This window comes from Oryctolagus cuniculus, chromosome 17 (genome assembly GCF_964237555.1).
Source record: "Oryctolagus cuniculus chromosome 17, mOryCun1.1, whole genome shotgun sequence".
In the NCBI taxonomy this organism is placed as follows: domain Eukaryota; kingdom Metazoa; phylum Chordata; class Mammalia; order Lagomorpha; family Leporidae; genus Oryctolagus; species Oryctolagus cuniculus.
This window is the reverse complement of record NC_091448.1, coordinates 57716522-57736087: the sequence shown is the minus strand read 5'-3', so window position 1 is coordinate 57736087 and position 19566 is coordinate 57716522. Positions and strand designations below refer to the sequence as shown.

Genomic DNA, 19566 nt, shown 5'->3' with positions numbered 1-19566 from the left:
ACCTTTATCCAGTTTTAAATGGATTTATTTTTGGGTTGAGTGTAGGAGAGTTCTTTGCTTATTTGGAATACTACAGACTTGTCTGATAGATGATTTACAAATATTTTCTCCCATTCTCTTGGTTGTGTTTACATTCTCAATAATGTCCTTTGATACACAAAAGTTTAAAATTGTGATGAAATCCAATTTGTCTATTTTTTTTCATTTTGATGTTCACGCTTTCATTATCAGACCATTGCCAGTTCCAAGGATAATAAAGATTCATCTCTATGCTTTGATCTAAGAGTTTCATAGTTTTAACTGTTTAACATTTAACTCTTCAATCCACTTGGGGTTCATTTTTGTGTGTGATGTGAGGTAGGAGTCTAACTTCATACCTTTCTACATAAAAATTCAATTGTCCCAACATTGATTGAAGAGATTACTCTCCCCATGGAATGGTGTTGCATCCTTGTTGCAAATTGGTGGAGCATAGATGTGCAAGTTCATTTCTGGACTTTCAATTCTTTTCTGTTGGTCTCTATGTTTATCCTTCAGCCAACATCACACAAACTGTTAGGGTAAGGTAGGAGCTGCGGTGACCAGGCTGAACTCCTGACACTGAATTCTGCTATTTGGCTTATTTTGCCCAGCGGAATGTGAGCAGAATGACACAAGCAGTGTTCTGGAATGGGCTTGCACAATGGGACTTGTTCTCTCATGCCTCTGCTACCACCATGAGAACATGCCCAAGCTAGCTGCCTGGAAGAAGAGACACACGCAACACAGCCAAGTCGCCTCTTTGTCCTAGCAAAGGCCCTACTGAGTCGGCTCACCAGGTTGACAACACTCAGACACGGAGGCAAGCCTGGTCAGAATCAGCAGATAGCCTCCCTCACCGCTTGCTAATCCCAGTGTTACAGGATTTTGTGGTTGATCACTGTACAAGAGAAACAAACTAATATGTTGGCTGAAGCTTTGCTCTCAACTTGGAAGACTCACTGGCTTTTGTGACCTGAGATTTCTGGCCAAGGCATGTTCCTTGATTTCTCCCAGGGTTGGAAAGTAGCCTAACGGAGGGGTGAAAAGTAAATAATTTTGTCATCAACGTGTGCCTTGTAAACCAAAAATGGAACCATGGATTCTAATTCTACCACACATAAGCTCTATGGCTTTGACAAAGTTAGAATAACTCTTCGTTCCTTTTTCCATAAAATGTGGATGGAATACTTGTTCTAAGGGATTATTGTGAGGATAAAAGCAAACAAATGTATCTAAGGCTTTTAGAACGAAGTCTGGTAAGTGGTAGTCATTTTTGTTAATTACTTGGCTATTGTGATTATCTCTATTATTCCAAGGGAGAGAGCACCACACAAGGGGAACATCTTCTGGGTGCATTTTTTTTTTTTTTTGACAAGCAGAGTGGACAGAGAGAGAGAGACAGAAAGGTCTTCCTTTTCCGTTGGTTCACCCTCCAATGGCCGCTGCGGCTGGCGTGCTGCGGCTGGCGCACCACACTGATCCGAAGGCAGGAGCCAGGTACTTATCCTGGTCTCCCATGGGGTGCAGGGCCCAAGCACTTGGGCTATCCTCCACTGCACTCCTGGGCCACAGCAGAGAGCTGGCTTGGAAGAGGGGCAACCGGGACAGAATCCGGCGCCCTGACTGGGACTAGAACTGGGGGTGCCGGCGCCGCAGGCAGAGGATTAGCCTATTGAACCGCGGCGCCAGCCCTGGGTGCATCTTTCAGATACAGCCTAACAGAGTTTCTGAAAGATAAGACCCTGATGTAGAAACTTTGTAAAGTAACTAAATGCTGAACAACAATGTGGGAAAACGATAAGAAAAGGAGATATAACTTTAGTAATTCAGTAAAAAAAAAAAAGGTACAACCAGTGGGATGACAGCTCCTTTAGGACTTTCCTTCACCCAATTAAAAACCACATCCTCTGGTACCATGTTCCCACAGGACTCCTGGTCTTGACTACTTCTGCTCCTCCTAAAAAGTGCAATGAAGTGCACTCACTCCTCTCCTTGGAGGGACTGGTAGAGCTCTTTCTGTCCTCACACTCTCCCCAGGGCACTGCTTTTGGATGGAATGTGGGTATGGTCACCCACACAACAATGCCGCAGTCTCCTCTCCTCTTCCTGTTTCCAATGTGCATGGATAAATGGGCTTCTATAAATTACAGCCAGCCCTGCGAGGTTTCCCTAGTGAATGAGCAGGTTTGCAAAACCTTTCCAGTGAGTGCTACTAATTCACAGTTCATAGGACAGTTAAAACACAGGTCATTTCCTCCACTGTCCTTTGTCCAGGGGTGACTGATGTGTGGTCAACATCGGTTAATTGGTTCTAGGTATAGGAAGGTACTTTGTGGAAAATGGAATTACAAGATGAGCTCATTTTGACGCAAAAATGTTTTTAATATCTTTCCATAGTGTTTTTAGCAATATGCTCTTTCCATGAACTTTTTGAGGATCCCTCATATACATGGATTTCAAAATTTTTTGCACCAAAATAAATTTATCTTGTTTTTAAAAAAAGATTATTTATTTGAAAGGCAGAGTTATGGAGAGAGAGAGGAAGGCAGAGAGAGAAGCAGAGACAGAGACAGAGAGAGAGAAAGAAAGAGAGAGATCTTCCATTTGCTGGTTCACTCCCCAAATGGCTGCAACAGCTAGGGTTGGGGCAGGCAGAAGCCAGGAGCCAGGAGCTTCTTCCAGGCCTCCCATGTCGATGCAGGGGCCCAAGCACTTGAGCCATCTTCCATCTCTTTCTAAGGCACATTAGCAGGGAGCTGGATCAGAAATGGAGCAGCCAGAACACAAACCAGAGCCCGTATGGGATGCCGGAGCCACAGGTGGAGGCTTAACCTATGATGCCACAGTGCCGGTGCCCATCACCCTTTCTTTACCCTCATTTCTATGACTTCTCTACTTCTCTCTTCCCAAAACCTTTTCTCCTCTATTTTTTATTGCTTTTACAGGAATGATAAACTCATATTGATGATTACCTGTAGCATTCGGACTCCAGTTCTTAAAATCAGAAAGCTTCGGTAAAAGGAAGGTATTTATTGCAATTCCTAGATGATTCTGGAACGAGGGCAACTCAAGTTAGATTCTTGAGGGAAAGAGATAAGATGCATTGACACTACTTCTTTGAGCCAAGCCTTCTCTTGACACGTTTTAATTATCTGATGCAACAAGCCAGGTCTCCTTCATGCCTGGCCACTTTAACGGAGCTTGGACACCAGGGATTTAATTACAGCAGCATCTCCAAAAACAAATAAATGCAGGAGTCACAGCATCTCTTTCAGGATTATTAAGCATAAAGAAATTTACCCCCTATGGGCAACATTACTCTATGAGGTTTGTTACTTTATTTCTAAATAGACCAAAACTTATTTCTGATTGTGATGCATCATTTTTAGTTATTTTAACTAGTCAGGTTGTTTTTTTTTTGGGGGTGGGGTGGGGTGGGGTGGGGGAGTAAGTAGTGGTGTTATGCCAAAAGTTTTCAGGAAGAACACTTAACATATTAAAAATTAAAACAAGCAAAAAAGAAACCTGCAAATGTTCATCCACATGTATAAAATAGACTTTAAAAGCTAGAGATAATCTTAAATATCACTTAAGGGACTGGCACTGTGGCGCAGCGGGTTAACGCCCTGGCCTGGAGTGCTGGCATCCCATATTCAAGACTCGGCTGCTCCACTTCTGATTCAGCTCTCTGCTGTGGCCTGGGAAAGCAGTAGAAGTCGGCCTAAGTTCTCGAGCCCCTGCACACACATGGGAGACCTGGAAGAAGCTCCTGGCTCCTGACTTCGGATCAGCACAGCTCCGGCCATTGTGGCCAATTGGAGAGTGAACCATAGGCTGGAAGACCTCTCTCTCTCTCTCTCTCTCTCTGCTTCTCCTTTCTCTGTGTAACTCGGACTTTCACATAAATAAATAATCTTTAGTTGGAGTTTTTTATTACATGCACACACGTACACACACATACACACATGTAATATACACGTGCACACACGTAATATACATTTTACCTAATGTGAACATTTCCAGCTACATACATACATGGATGATTCAATGGTTCACTCAAAATCACAACTGGTGGAGGAGGTAATGGTATTAGAACGTCTATCGCCAAATAGAGCATCCCTAAGATGGTCATGACTCAGCGCCGTGGTTGTTACTAAAAGGGTGGGGCTTCTGGTGATGCAAGCAGCACCGGAGAGCTTCTGGGGCCAGCACTGCTCTATTCCGTGACCTGGGTGGTAGGTAGCACGAACCTGAGGACAATGCCTTAGTCATTCTGAGCTGCTGTCACACATATCAGGCAAAAAAGCACTGGTGAGCCACAGACATCTATTTCTCACAGTTCCGAAGACTGGAAAGTCCAAGATCAAGGAATTGGTAGATTTGGTGTCTGATGAGGGTCCCTTTCCTGGTTCATTTACAGCCACCCTCTCGCTGTTACCTCTAAGGGCAGATGGACGTGAGATCTCTCTGTGGCCTTTTTTTTTTTTTTTTTTTTTTTGACAGGCAGAGTGGACAGTGAGAGAGACAGAGAGAAAGGTCTTCCTTTGCCGTTGGTTCACCCTCCAATGGCCACCGTGGCCGGCGCGCTGCGGCCGGCGCACCGTGCTGATCCGAAGGCAGGAGCCAGGTACTTACCCTAGTCTCCCATGGGGTGCAGGGCCCAAACACTTGGGCCATCCTCCACTGCACTCCTGGGCCACAGCAGAGAGCTGGCCTGGAAGAAGGGCAACCGGGACAGAATCCGGCGCCCCGACCGGGACTAGAACCTGGTGTGCCGGCGCCGCAAGGTGGAGGATTAGCCTAGTGAGCCGTGGCGCCGGCCTGTGGCCTGTTTTAAAGGGTGCTAATCCCAGTGATGTGGGCTCTAACCTCTTGACAGCCGACAAGTACCCTCATGCTGGGATAAATTGGGATAGTGAGAAGAAACATTCAGACTACAGTGGAAAATTCATTAATGTATACGGTTCAATGTTATGTGCTTTTGTATATGTTATATATTTACCAACTTCAAAAACTTATTTGAAGTTATTTTCACAGATATAAGGGCATCTAACATATTTATCTATGTAATAATATAATATATGAATATGTAAGCATTTGATGTAGCAAATATAAACATTATGTATGTATGTGTATACATAAATACACCTCCAAATTTGTCAAAAAATGGAATTAAAAGATAAATTTAATCTGGTGCCCAAAATTTTGAAATCCATGCATCACTTTTTCATAATACACATTTTCCAGGAACTTTTGGAAGTCCACTCATTTACACATGGGGTTCAAAAAGTTTTTTTTAATGCCAAATGACATATCTTTTTTTCTTATATTTATTTATTTATTTATTTGAAAGGCAGAGTTACAGACAGAGAGAGGGAGAGACAGAGAGAGAGAGAGAGAGGTTTTCCATCTGCTGGTTCACTCCCTAGGTGGCAGCAACTGCCAGAGCTGGGCTGATCTGAAGCTAGAAGCCAGGAGCTTCTTTCGGGTCTCCCACGTGGGTGCAGGGGCTCAAAGACTTGGGCCATCTTTTACTGCTTTCCCAGGCCATAAACAGAGAGCTGGATCAGAAGTGGAGCAGCCGGGACTTGAACTGGCACCCATATGGGATGCCAGCAATGCAGGTGACAGCTTAACCTACTACATCACAGCACTGGCCCTGTAGCATATCATCTTATTTTTTTAATTTGAGAGGCAGAGAAACAGAAAGAGATATATAGACAGCTTGCCTCTGTTGGTTCACTCCCCAAATGTCTGTAACAGCTGGGGCTGGGTCAAGGTGGAAGCTAGGAGGTGGGAAGTCAGGTGGGTGACCAAACCAAACCATTTGAACATCACCTGCTGCTTCAAAAGGTCTCCATTAGCAGGAACCTAAAACTGGGTATGGAGCCAGGTACTGAATCAAGGAACTCCAATATGGAATGCAGGAGTTCCAACTGGGGTCTTAACTGTCATGCTAAACGGTCCTCTTATTGTCTATTTTGAAGATCGAGGCCATGAGTCTCTAATTCTTTAGGGAAACAGCCAGATGGAAAGCCAGGAGCTGTGGAGGAGCGAGCACCAGTATCCATCACCCACCTTCCGTTTGTCTTCCTGTCTCGCACAAATACAATTCTCAGTGACTCATTCAGCTGCCCAGCCTTTCTTTGGTGCTAAGGGTGTGTCTCAGTTAATTGCGCATTGCTATATCAGAAGGCCTGAGGCTAGGTGATTTATAAAGAACAGAAATTCATTCTCGAAGAAGGCAGAAGGGCAAGGGGGTGGGAAAAAGAGGGAGAGGTCGAACTTGTCTTTTAGGAGCCTTCATCACCCACTCACCTTTTTTTTTTCAATACTTATTTTATTTATTTGAACAGCAAAGTTAGAGAGAGAGAGAGAGAGAGAGAGGTAACTTCCATTCACTGGTTCTCTCCCCAAATGCTCAGGGCTGGACCAGGCCAAAGCCAGGAGTCAGGAGTCAGGAGTTTTATCCTGGTCTCCCATGTGGGTGCATGGACCCAAGGACTTGGGCCACCCTCCGCCGCTTTCCCAGGCACATTAGCAGGGAGCTGGATGGAGCCCATATGGGATGCCTGTGTTGCATGCAGAAACTTAACACATTATGCCACAATGCCAGCCCCACCCACTCACCTCTTAAAAGTCTCACGTCTCAACTCTGTTGCATTGGGGATTAATTTCCTAACACGTGAACTTTGCGAATCACATTCAAACCACGGCAGGGTGTGCATATGGCCAAATTCTGGCCAGTAGGATAAAACATGGAAGTTTCTGGAAGCCTTCTTGCAATTGTCTTATAAGACAATGGCCGTGCACTCTGTCCATTTTTTTCCTTCCGTCTGATGCCTGAATTACAGATGTTTGGATAGAGACGACACCCAGGAATGGCTGAGTAGTAAACGCAAAGCTGCCTCCATCTCTGAGAACCAGGGATGCCATATTGTTTTTGGGCTTTCATGTAAAATTAAACTACAAAATCAAGGCTACCATATGGTTTAACATAACAGCGCACTACCTACTTTATGGATGAATTTTATTCTCCTTCACAAAAGAAATTTAAATGGGCTATGTTGTGACACAGCGGATTAAACCGCAATTTGTGATGCCTACATCCCATAACAGAGCACTGGTTCAAGTCCTGGTTGCTCCACTTTCAATCTAACTCTCTACTAATGTGCCTGGGAAAGCAGCAGAGGATGGTCTCAGAATCAAGGCAGATTCGGATTGAAATCCTGTCTTTCTCACCGCATAATTTTGGTAAATTATTGCGTGTCACTGAGTTTCCTTCTTTACCAAAGACAATAATCCCTTTGCAAGGATTAAGTGAGTTACAGTTTGTAGCCTTGGCACAATGATCTCACCTCAGATAAGCAGCTCCCTGTCTGGTCTCCATCACCAGATTTCGACTTACCATTGTTCCTGCCTCTTGACTCTGAGTGTGAGAAAAAGCCACCCTGTGACTCTTGGAGTAGAAGAACCATGGGAGGTGAAGTTCCCAAGGTCCAGCCTCATACCTCACCACAAAGCCAGAATTTCATTTTCTAGTCTGAAAGGGAAAAAAATTGGCAAGATGATGGAATTTTCTCCAAAATATTTTATCTTCATCAGAAATCCTTTCTATTCATTTAGGAACAAGCGTGTTTGGCCAACCCCAGCCCTAAACGGAAACTCCCGTTCGTCCGCTGGCTTCTCACACGTTGCTTCTTTGAGATTAAGCACACTGTGATATATTTATTTGACAGTCAGAAAGAGCCTAAAATGGAAATACTAGGGCTCATATCTGTACACTGTTACCTACTAAATTTACCCTACTAAATTTCAAATAGTCTGAATGACAGAGAAGTGAAGGGACTTCTCCAAAGTAATTGGAACTGGAACGGCAACCATATACTTTACCTATGAATCATGTGTTAAGAAAATAAAGTTCTGATAGTTTGATCCCACGTGGACAAATAATATATTAGTCATAGCTTATAACTTTGCAGGAAAAGTGGTAACTATTTAAATGACAAGTGGCCAACAGCCTCAACTACCTGGAGCATGATCAGGAGGTTAGCAAAGCTTTTGTATATTCAAAATTGCTGTCCCAATATTCTGAAGTAAAAATTCATAATCTTTTCTTGCAGTATTTATTACGTCTAATCCAAGGCTCTATTTATGCCTCATTTCTTTACTACGCAACCTACCTTTTACCTTAACTACTGCTTTTTCCAGGTCCCGAATGGAAGCTAGAAATTAGAAATGCACCATCCTTGTGTCTCTATGTCTCCACTATTGACTTTTGACCTTCGTGTTCCTTTTTGACTCAGAAAATTACTGACGTTACTGGGCTAGGCATCTGATAGAAGGAAGAAGGTCTGACTTTAATCATATAAAACAAGGAAGGAAAAAGACACATTAAGAACCAATCTGGAAATTAGAATTAAAAAATAACAGCAGCCTACATTAACGAAAGACCCAGATTTATACATTGCAATTTCCCATGAGAGCAAACATGATTTGCAACACGGAACAATTATTATAATTCATATGTGACATGCATCATCAATAAAAGGTCAAATGAAGTTTAATACAGTCTGTCAAAGGGATTCTGAAATATGTAATGCATTTAAATTATTTTTATAAAAGTATAATTTACAAAAAATGTTCAAAAGAGTAAGTCTTAATTACCTGAAAAGCTGACTTGTGCACAATGTCTTTCTTCCCAAGGAGACTGCATAAGGAGGCAACACTTTTTATCTTAATGGACAACAGATAAAAGGCAAGTCTTGGGGATGCGTAGATCATCTGAACATAAGAGTTAAAATTCTCCTTGTAGGATGTGAGTGGGTAAATGACTGTGGGCCACAGTCTTGATTTTTAATGGTCAGAACTGTTATGTTTACCATAGCTTCTCCCAAAAACTGCACTTCTGAAATTGGCCTTTAAATTATACAACAAGGGTAAGATTACAGGAAGAGTTATATGGAGGGGTAAATAGAATTCATAATCATCCAACAGAAAAATATAGTTAACATCTCAGATGGCTAAAGGAACCCAGCCTAGGGATGTCATGCTTTTTCAGAAAATAATCCCAGGCCACTTTTCACTTGATTTCTGAGTTCATAACTGCTCATCCCACCAAGAAAGGGTATTTAACAAATATGTATAATTTTCTCTATACTGAAAACTATTGAATATGCTGCCTGATACTAGAATCATCAGTCACATAAAGCTATTAAACATCTGAAATGTAGGTCATTCAAATTAAGGTCTACTTCAAATGCAAAATACATATTAGATTAGGGGCTGGCACTGTGGCATAGTGGATAAAGCTGTCATCTGCAATGCAGGTCCTTGGCCAGCGCACTGGGGCCAGCACATCGCGCTGATCTGAAGCCAGGAGCCAGGTGCTTCTCCTGGTCTCCCACGTGAGTGCAGGGCCCAAGGACTTGGGCCATCCTCCATTGCACTCCAGGGCCATAGCAGAGGGCTGGCCTGGAAGAGGGGCAACCAGGACAGAATCCAGCACCCTGACCAGGACTAGAACCCGGTGTGCCAGCACCGCAGGTGGAAGATCAACCTATTGAGCCGTGGCACCGGCTGCGACTGCCGATTGCTCTGCTTCTAATCAAGCTCTCTGCTATGGCCTAGGAGAGCAGTGGAAGATGGTCCAAGTCTTTGGGCCCCTGCACCCACGTGGAAGACCGGGAGGAAGCTCCTGGCTCCTGGTTTCGGATGGGCACAGCTCTGGCTGTTTCAGCCACTTGGGGAATGAACCATCAGATGGAAGACCTCTCTCTCTCTGCCTCTCCTCCTCTCTCTGTTTAACGCTGACTTTCAAATAAATAAATAAATCTTTAAATATATATATATATATATTAGATAAGCTTAAAATATGTAACTGCTAATTTTTATGTATTGATTGCATGTTGAGATTATAGTCTTTTGGATGTATTGGACTGAATTAAATTAATTGTTGAAATTAATTTCACCTATTTCTTTTCCTTTTTTTTTAATTGCCACTGTAAAATATATGATACATGAAAATGAAAATTTAATTTCTAGTTCATACAGTTCTACTGGACTATACTGTGTAGAACTTGATTGAAATAAATTAAAAGAAGATTAAAATAGAGGGTATATTTCTCTGAAGGGAGGAGAGAACTTCCACTTTGACTACGACCTTGTCTAAATATGATCAGAGTCAGTGAACTCAAAAGGCTTCCATAGCCTTGGCAACTCATGACAAGAGCCTAGGGTGATTACTGATGCCATAAACAAGAGTGTTATTTGTTAAGTCAACAAGAGGAGTCACTGTGCACTTACTCCTCATGTAGGATCTCTGTCCTTAATGTGTTGTACATTGTGATTTAGTGCTATAGCTAGTACTCTAAGAGTATTTTTCACTTTGTATTTCTATGTGGGTGCAAACTGTTGAAATCTTTACTTAATATATGCTAAACTGATCTTCTGTATATAAAGAGAATTGAAAATGAATCTTGATGTGAATGGAAGGGGAGAAGGAGCAGAAAAGGGGAGGGTTGCAGGTGGGAGGGAAGTTATGGGGAGGGGGAAGCCATTGTAATCCACAAGCTGTACTTTGGAAATTTATATTCATTAAATAAAAGTAAAAAAAAAAAAATAGAGGGTATACCATACTCATGGATTGGAAGACTCAAATATGTAAATATGTCATTTTTTCCAAATTAATTTATTTTTGTTTTCATTTTATTTGAGAGAGAGAGAGAGACAGAGACACACATACACACACACAGAGAGAGAGAGAGAGTGAGAGAGAGAGAGAGAGAGATCTTCCATCCATTGGTTCATTTCCCAAATGTTCATAATAACTGAGACTGGGCCAGGCTGAGACCAGGAGCTTGGAACTCAAACTAGATCTCCCACATAGGAAGCATTGACTGAATCATCATCCCCTACTTCCCAGGGTGCATTAGCATGAAAAAATCAAAAGCAGAGCCAGGACATGAACTCAGGAACTCTGACATGTGATGTGGGGTTCCCAAGTGTCTTCTCAACTACTTCACTATGTTTCCACCCTTCCCCAAATTATTGTAATAATTAAATATCCCAAAAAGAAGGCTACCACCTTGGGGAGTTTACTTAAAAATGTAGGGGTCTGACTTGGATGTTCCCGGGTATATTAACTTTGTCAAAATTTATCAAATTGTACACTTATGATTTTTGTACTCTTTTGAATGTAACTTATTATTCAATAAAAATATACACATATCCTTTCACCCAGAAACTAGATATCTGCATTCATACACACACATATAAAGTCTCTGCAAAAATATCTGCATCTGTGTCTCTCTACATATCTTTCTATATACCTGTATCTATATAAATATTAGCTCAGTGTTGCCTCTTTTCTATAAATGGAGAAAAAAGGGGACGTTTCTCAGCATGTGCCCATATGTACTGGGAATTTTGACTGTGCACAATTTTGACTGTTTCACAAACTAAATACAATATGTGACCATAATACCTATTAAGACACAACGCACGTTCCTATTTTTGATCTTCCTTCTGGAATTTTTACTCTTGACAGACTCATTTTAGAAGTTATTTGAATAAAGAGATCATGGAAATTAAAAAAAAAGAAAGAACACATTCCCAGCATTCCAGAAATATTCAAGTGTATGTCATTCTACAATTTTTAATGAATAGAAAATACAATAAGAGTCCCTGAACACAAGTATAGATGTTCCTTGACTTTTGATGCGGTGATATACTGATCAATCTGTTGTCCACTGAAAAGATCACAAGTTGAAAATGCATTTTAACACAGCTAACTTTCCAAACATTACAGTGTACTGTAGGCATGGGTGCTCACCCCATGATACTGAGGCTGACCAGAGCTGCAGCTTGTTGCCACTGCCCAGCATTATGTGAGAGCATTGTAGCCCAGATTACTAGCCTGGGAAGAGACCAAAATTCAGAATTCAAAGCATGGTTTCCACTGAATGTGTCTCTATTTTGCATCATAGAAAATCTATAAGGCAGACTTTTGTAAGTTGGAATCTACCTTTGTTCTTGCTTCCTTTTGTTCCTGTTTGTGTGTGTAATGTGCTTGCTGGGTATGGTATTCTCAAAACAGCATGTAGAAATAATGTGAAGCTTAGAATGTTACCTTTTTCCATAAAGTAGTGTCTGCAATCTGACAGGGATGACCTTCCTCTAAATTCAAGAACTGAGTTGACTTGTAGTTGAGGTGAAGTCCTTCGGAAGACCTATTTCTGGTCCATGCATCCTCTAAGGATAAAACTGATGGAGTTTCCAAACAAGTTGGCCAACCAAGTATTCCAATTCTTGTACTCCAAGCCACACCAGGCCATCAGAAGCACCATTCAAGTGGACCCTTCGGTTGCCCTTGTAGGGGTCAACAAACACCCTGTATGAAAAGTGGCTGCTTCTGCCATTTCATCAGGCTCTACTCCTGGCCTGTGAGGTCTTCATTCTCTTCTCATTTCTACATTGGTTTCAAGTGCAATATATATTTAATTTTGTCCAGTTTTTTTTAGCTCTCCATAAAACCATTGGTCTCTATATGGCTGCAGTGACAGTCTACAACTGCCTTTCAATCTTACAGATGTCTAATGATTTGAATTTTTAAGTTTGTCACCACGTATCTCCCCTTTGTATTCTCACATACTTCCAGGTTAGATTCCACAATATGCCATTTCACACACCCTCTGGTGATATTTTCAAATCCTTGCCACTTTTATGTCTTAACCTAAAGATACAGGATTCCAAGATGAAACTTGACATCTTTCCACTAACAGGTTCTGCTTTCTGATTTCCTGTCACTACTATCAATTTCCAGAAACCTTGGCCACATTCTTAATTCTCCCACACTCATCCATAACATCCAGAATCAGCTGCTGTGTTCTTTTCTTCCCATTTTGTAAACACAGACTAGCAAGGTAATATATTAGGATATTTACCAAGTATTTCCCATGCTTGCTTTCCCTACCTGCTAGAACACTGATGACTTCCAGAGGCTGCCCTCTTGACTGGAAGAGCCACTGATATCTGAGAAGAGACTCAGGCGCATCAGGTGCTTTCTTTGAAATGGTAATAAATTATTTATTTGAATTTTGGTGGTCTTTGTACTGTTTGCTCTATTACTTTCTGCCTTGGGTGCTGAGGGCAGGGGATGATGAGTATTGGGATTCACAAAGCAGAAGGTGCTGATGTCTCAATTCTGCCATACCAGGAGGAAGCAAATTAGAGATGGTGTCTTCTCCATCAGTGTATCTTCAGGGCTGAAAAAGCAGTAGTGAAATATGAATCTTACAGCCTCTAGAGAAAGTATGGAGGTTCTACAGAAAGTTAAATATAGAATTGTCATGACACAGCAGAAAATATGTACCCTAGGATATGCTATTTCAACCATGAATATATTCCTTTTTAAAAAATATTTATTTATCATTTATTTGAAAGGCAAAATTATAGGAGGCGGGGGAGAGAATCTCCCACCTGTTGGTTCATTCCCCAAATGGCCTCACTGGTCAGAATTGGGTCAATCCTAAGCCAAGAAGCCAGGAGCTTTTTCCGGGTCTCCCATGTGGGTGCAAGGGCTCAAGAATTTGGGTTATCTTCCATTGCTTTCCCAGGCACATTAGCAAGGAGCTGGATCAGAAAGTGGAACAGCTGGGTTTGGAACCGATATCCATATTAGGGATGTTGGTATTGCAGGCAGTGGCTTAACCCTCTACACCACAGCACCAGGCCCTCCTTTACTCAACTTTTGTACACACACATACAAATATACTTTTAAACGTTTGTGGTGGGGCAGGCATTTAAATGGTTTAGCAGTTAAAGACCTCAGGTCATCAGAGTAGTTGGGTTTGATATTCACCTCTGACTTCTGAGTCCAACTCCCTGCTAATGCCAACCCTGGGAGGAAGCAGGAGGGGTCAAGTCATTGAGTTCTTGTCACCGATGTGGGAGATCTGGATTGAATTCCTGGTTTCTGACTTGGACCCCACTGGGCATTGTGGCCAGCATTTGTTGCAGCAGATGGGAGCTCTCCCCCTTTGTCTCTTCTGCCTCTCAAATGAAAAAGAAATAATAAAATTTTTAAAAAGAAATTATAATTTTAAAAGTCATAAAAATGGAATTAAAAGGTAAATTTATTTTAGTGTAAGAAACCTTGAAATCCATGCAGTTTTGTCATAGACACATTTTATGCAGACTTTTTGAAGACCTTCATAGGCATGGATTTCAAAAATGTTTTGTACCAAAGTGAACTTATGTTTGTTTTAATTCCATTTTCTGAGAACATTTTGAAGTCCTCTTGTACACAGCTGAAAAAAATTGGAAAATGATTCCTAAACAAAGTCATAGACATGCACCATTGCAGCACCATTCACAATAGCCAGGAGGCAGAAACAACTCAAATGTCAATCAAACAAAATAGCCACACAACTGGAGGGGGAAGTGGGCATACTGCTTTATAGGTATGGGATTTCCTTTTGAAGTGACGAAAATGTCTTGGAACCAGATAGAGGTATGGTTGCACAACATCGTGAATGAGGTAAATGTCACTGAATTATAAACTTTTAAAAGTTTAATGGTTAATTCTATGTTATATGAATTTTCCGTTAATTAAAAAAAAAAAAAAAAGCAAGAGCAGGCAGATGTCTTCGGCCACAGGAGCAGGCAGGCAGGAACAGCCAAGGATTAATACGGGTTCTATTTCTCAGCAGAGGCCAGTGGGTGAGCATGAGGGACGTCCCTGGAACTTAGACCATCGGCCCCTCTACCAGGCCACCTCCACCAGGAAAAATGGAGGGAGACAAATCCCGGTGGACCTGGTTAACTCCCACGCTGACCAAAGTTAATTCATGAAATGATCTTCTGTGATTCCCAAAGTGACTTTATTTCCTTTGGAACGCTCCAGCATGTTGGCAGACTTAGCTGGAAGTCACACATCTAACTGCATTATAGAACCGTGCCCTGATCACCTAAGTAAGTCACAGTGAATAGCATTTGCTACTAATCTTCCAAACTCATTCGTTTTTTATTATTTCCAATATCCTTTCACAACTCTGAGCTTAGCTGGCTGATAGCAACTAAGTAGGGAGCTGCTTTGTCCATAAAAAAAAAGGGGGGGGGGAGTTTATCAGATCTTTGTATTTAGAGAGATAACAAGGAGCAGCTACTGGGTCCCTAGGAAGATTTGGCTGAGAGGAGGGAGGGTGGTTGAAGTTCTGGGCTTGGGAGGTAGAGGGAAGTGAAACCCATGATGACTAGGGCAGGCTTGTGGCCTGCATGACAGATGGTGCAAATAAAGAAACTTTGCTGCAGCCGACAGCGTCGCCTGTCCCAGACTGCGGGACACACTGGGCATAGACCTACAGCCTCCAGGTGTAGACAAACTATGACACAGGCCTCAGGACTCTCCCTCAAAGTCGCAATGAGATCCACACCTGGGCAGCTACTGGATGGTGAGACACAGGTTACGTCCTCCAAGAACAGCACAACATGCAGCCAGAAAGGAGTAAGGCACCCCAGTTTATGCCCAAGTTCCTGGCCTCCTGCTTCCAACTTCTCCTTTGCAATGGGAGTTTCGGCCACATTCAACTTCTCATGCTGCTCCTGGTCTTAAGTATCCTTTCTTCATGTCCACCATCTTTCTTCCTTTATTTCTTTTCCATCCCTTCTTCAGATCCTAGGTGAGGTGCCCCTTCCTCTGAGAAACCTCTGTGGATTTCTCAAGTCTGGGTTAGGTACTCTCTGTTGGATCTGGCACATCAGTATTTACCCTTCCTAACCCATGTCTCTTTGACTGTGATTCAGGCCTAATGCTCAGACTTCCCTGTGGTAAGGGGGTCTTCCAACTTCTCTATGAGGCCAGAGAGTAAATATTTTAGGCTTTGTGGGCCATATATAATTTTATACCCCTTCTTCTTATTTTTTATGTTTCATTTTTCTTTGTGTTTATGTGTGTGTGTGTGTGTGTGTGTGTGTGTTTTAACAACTCTTTAAAAATGAAAAAAGAAGTTTGAGTTCACTGCCAGCAACTAAACTGTGCAATTGTTCTACCGGCTACACTGTACTGAACCTTGCTCACTCTGGAGGTGAATTTCTTGCCTTGTTCTATCAAATCTTGTTTAGTTTTTGCATTCCCAGTGGCTGGCACAATTCCTAGAAGGATATTCAAAATATTGAACTGACTATAATTTAGTCCTGCATATTAAGGGTGACTTATTTTGCTTCCTCGAATCTCTGTAATCTCTAATGATCCTATAAAACTTTTTTTGCCACCTTGTATGTTTTAGTTTATTAAATTAGTTCCTTCAAGTCCAGTTGCTTCTCTCTCTATCTACAATGCTTTCCATTACAATCTGCAACCAAGACGGAAGTTTTTCCCCTTCTTTCTTTGCTCATTTTGCTTCTTGTGAGAGCCATCATAGACTCATACACATGGCTGCCCATTTCCAACCCGGAAAAGGTTACTCTGGCCTTCCCACAATGTGTGAATCCTAACAGATGTTTAGAGGGATGGGGTTTTGGGGGAAAGTTCTCCCAACTCTAAGTTATAAAAAACTTAGCTTCAGCCCGGAAATTGATTCCTAAGTGGACTATACATTCACTTCCTTCTGGTTGCTTAAAAGCATAGTGGGACAGAAGCTTTTAAGAGGAGGGTTATCTCAGGAATTCAGTCTTCTGGGACTCAGGCACATCTGTAATACTGGTGTGGGGGCACACGGGTGCATGTTCCCTGTCCCCTTACCATTGCATGGCTGAGCAGCCGTCCCAGGCACCTGAAAAGTAGCACCTGCTACCTCGGTGGAGTGAGAAAAGATGGCCAGGAACACTCCAGAAACTGTGCTCTCATTTTGAAAAAAGTGATGACTTCTGAACAAAATAAGTCATCCAAAGCCATAAAATCCATTTTTACAGGCATTCTAATGCAGAGATTGAAGCAAAGTGAAAAGCAACGGCAAAATATGACCCTGTAAAAACGGGCTGTGGCTGATGAGAGATTAGTCAGTAGGTATAACCACAGTTCAGGCCAAAACACTTGTTGCCCTTCTTTGTAGCTTTGAGGCACTTTCTTTCCGGCCCATCTGCACTGTTTTTACAGCAGTATTGCATACTTACAGAATGAGAGCATGTTTCTTGTTGCTACAAACAGCACTCATAAATGTCGGAGCCAAGTGTGTCTAAACATTACAGCATATTAAACACCTTTAAGCATGATCCATAACCTTGTAATTGGTACCAAAATAACAAGACCTGTGTTTTAAATGGGAATTCGACACTGTGTTTGCTGTTGTCAATCTGCTCCATTAGAAATGTGGTTGGGAAAGTGGGTCATGAGAAAATAATGGATGTGATTGATGCGTAGAACCCTGAACTTCTGGACCCTGACGATCATTTGGGGCACGGGGGGCAGGGGGGCAGGTGTTTAGCCTAGCAGTTAAGACCCTGGGTAAGTTGCTCTCATCCCATGTCAGCGTGCCTGGGTTTGAATCTCAGATCCAGGTTCTGACTCAAACCTTTTGCTCACATGGACCCCGGGAGGCAGTGGTGATGGCTCAAGCAGTTGGGACCCTGCCACCAACATGGGAGACCTGGATGGAGTGCCTGGCACCCAGCTTTGGTCCTGGACAAGCCCCAGCTTTTGTAAGCTGGGGAGTAAGGAGAGTGAATCAGAGGATGAGAGAGATCTCCCTCTTTCTCTTCCTCTCTCTCTCTCTCTCCCCCCCTCCCCCGAATAAATAAATGATTTTTAAAAGGGGGAGTGATATCATCTTGTCATAAGAATGCCTGCCTCTGGTCGATGAAGAAATTGAAGCTCAGGTAAGTTCGAGAATTCACTAAAGGTTTCCTGATTTTCTTCTATGCTTTTCCCTTTGAACACAATGCTTTCCTTTAAAGGGAGAATTTTTGCTGGCCTGGATAACTGCACTAGCAGTGAAGTCATACAAGTTCACGTGGAGATGTGTTTGCTGGCACAGGAAAAGGACCAGGAGGGAGTGGCTTTTGTCTGGGAAGGGCATTGCCCAAGGCTTTCTGCTTTCCAAGCAGCTCTTTCTGAATCTACTCCAAGTGCTCAGGTCTTCATTATTAGAATCACCCATGTGGTGATGCGGTGTGGTGGGTTGGGCCACCACCAGTGACCCAGCATCTCATATGAGCACCGGTTGGAGTCCTGGCTGCTCCACCTCTGCTCCAGCTCCACACTAATGCTCCTGGGAGAGAAACAGAGGATGGCCCAAGTGCTTGGGCCCCTGCCACCTATGCGGGAGACCTGGAAGAGGTTCCTGGCTCCATGTGGGGAGTGAACCAGTGTATGGAAGACCTCTCTCTCTCTCTCTCTCTCCCCCTTTCAACTAAATAAAATATTTTTTTGGAAAAAAGAATCGCTCATCTGACCGCTTGCACTGCAAGTCCTGGCTAAGATGAAAATGCTGCTGGAGGAATTGTGAAATGGGACGATGAGCACACATCAGTGGTTTACATTCGGGCCGAGAGATCTCCAGGGTGTGTGATTCTGACAAGCCCCTGACTCTCACCAGCAGCCACTCAAAAACTGAGGAGGAACTGATTCTGAACCAGAATCATCAACTGGAAAATGAGATCCCTCCCAGCAGAGAGAACTGTGAGGGTCACAGCAAGCCACACACCAGGTCACCATCCTTGTGTCTTGAGCCTGAGGGTAATGGCAATGCAGGTACCTTGAGATGCGAGTTCTACTGGGTATAGTTATCAGGTGTGTCATCTACATCTGCCACTGATGGGGTTGACTGCCCAGTTTCCAAGTTCACCACCAAGAGCACACCAAGATAAACACTGGGGTCTTTGGCTGACATCCCCTAAAAATGGACAGAATTAACATATGACTTCCTAATGTGGAAATTGAAGGTACAGTAAGGTTCTCACTTACCAGTGTCTTGTGAATGGGACTTTGTAATTAAAAATCGGAGAGTTTTCGTTTTGCTTTAATTTCCATCCAGCTTTATGATTGAAAACACACTTTCAGGACCCTATTTTCTGGCCAGCCAAAACTCAAGAAAAGTAATATCATGTGGGGAACATAGAAGAGAAAAATGAAGTGTTTTTTTCAACACCTGTTTTCATTAAGTAGGGGAAAGCAAACTGACAGATTTTTTTTTTCAATGCTTATCAAGTAAGTGCCAGGAGCATTACAAATGTTATCTCATTTCATCTTCAAACCCAAAGAGGTAGACACCGTAGTCTCTGCTTGGGGAATGTTATAAGATTGTCCCTAAGATTTTGAACTTTAAGGAAATAGGATGTTTCTGTTAGAATTAAATTTCGAATGAATGGATGTAGGACTCAAGTACAGTAATGAAATGTCACAAGAAAGAGGTAGAATAGCACACAGGCCAGTGCTATCTGCAACCACGCTAACATTATTCACATCCTTACCCAAGAGTAGAATCACCGGATGGGGCTATAAGACAGCCACAAAAGTCCATAGGAAACAGAAAAACAGGTGGTATTATAAAAGAAGAGAAGTTTGGTCAATGAACTTGGAAGAGCTTTAGTCCATTACGGGCTTTTCAT

At 42.5% G+C, this 19566-nt stretch overlaps 1 long non-coding RNA gene across 1 annotated transcript; it reads left to right on the top strand.

Annotated features, from left to right (window-relative positions):
- The first annotated feature begins 675 nt into the window (after nt 1-675).
- Nucleotides 676-13098, top strand: LOC138846220 (uncharacterized). The gene is made up of 3 exons (XR_011383678.1): nt 676-1277; nt 8728-8779; nt 13002-13098. It is a non-coding gene; the product is annotated as an uncharacterized lncRNA (long non-coding RNA).
- Nucleotides 13099-19566: the final 6468 nt, after the last annotated feature.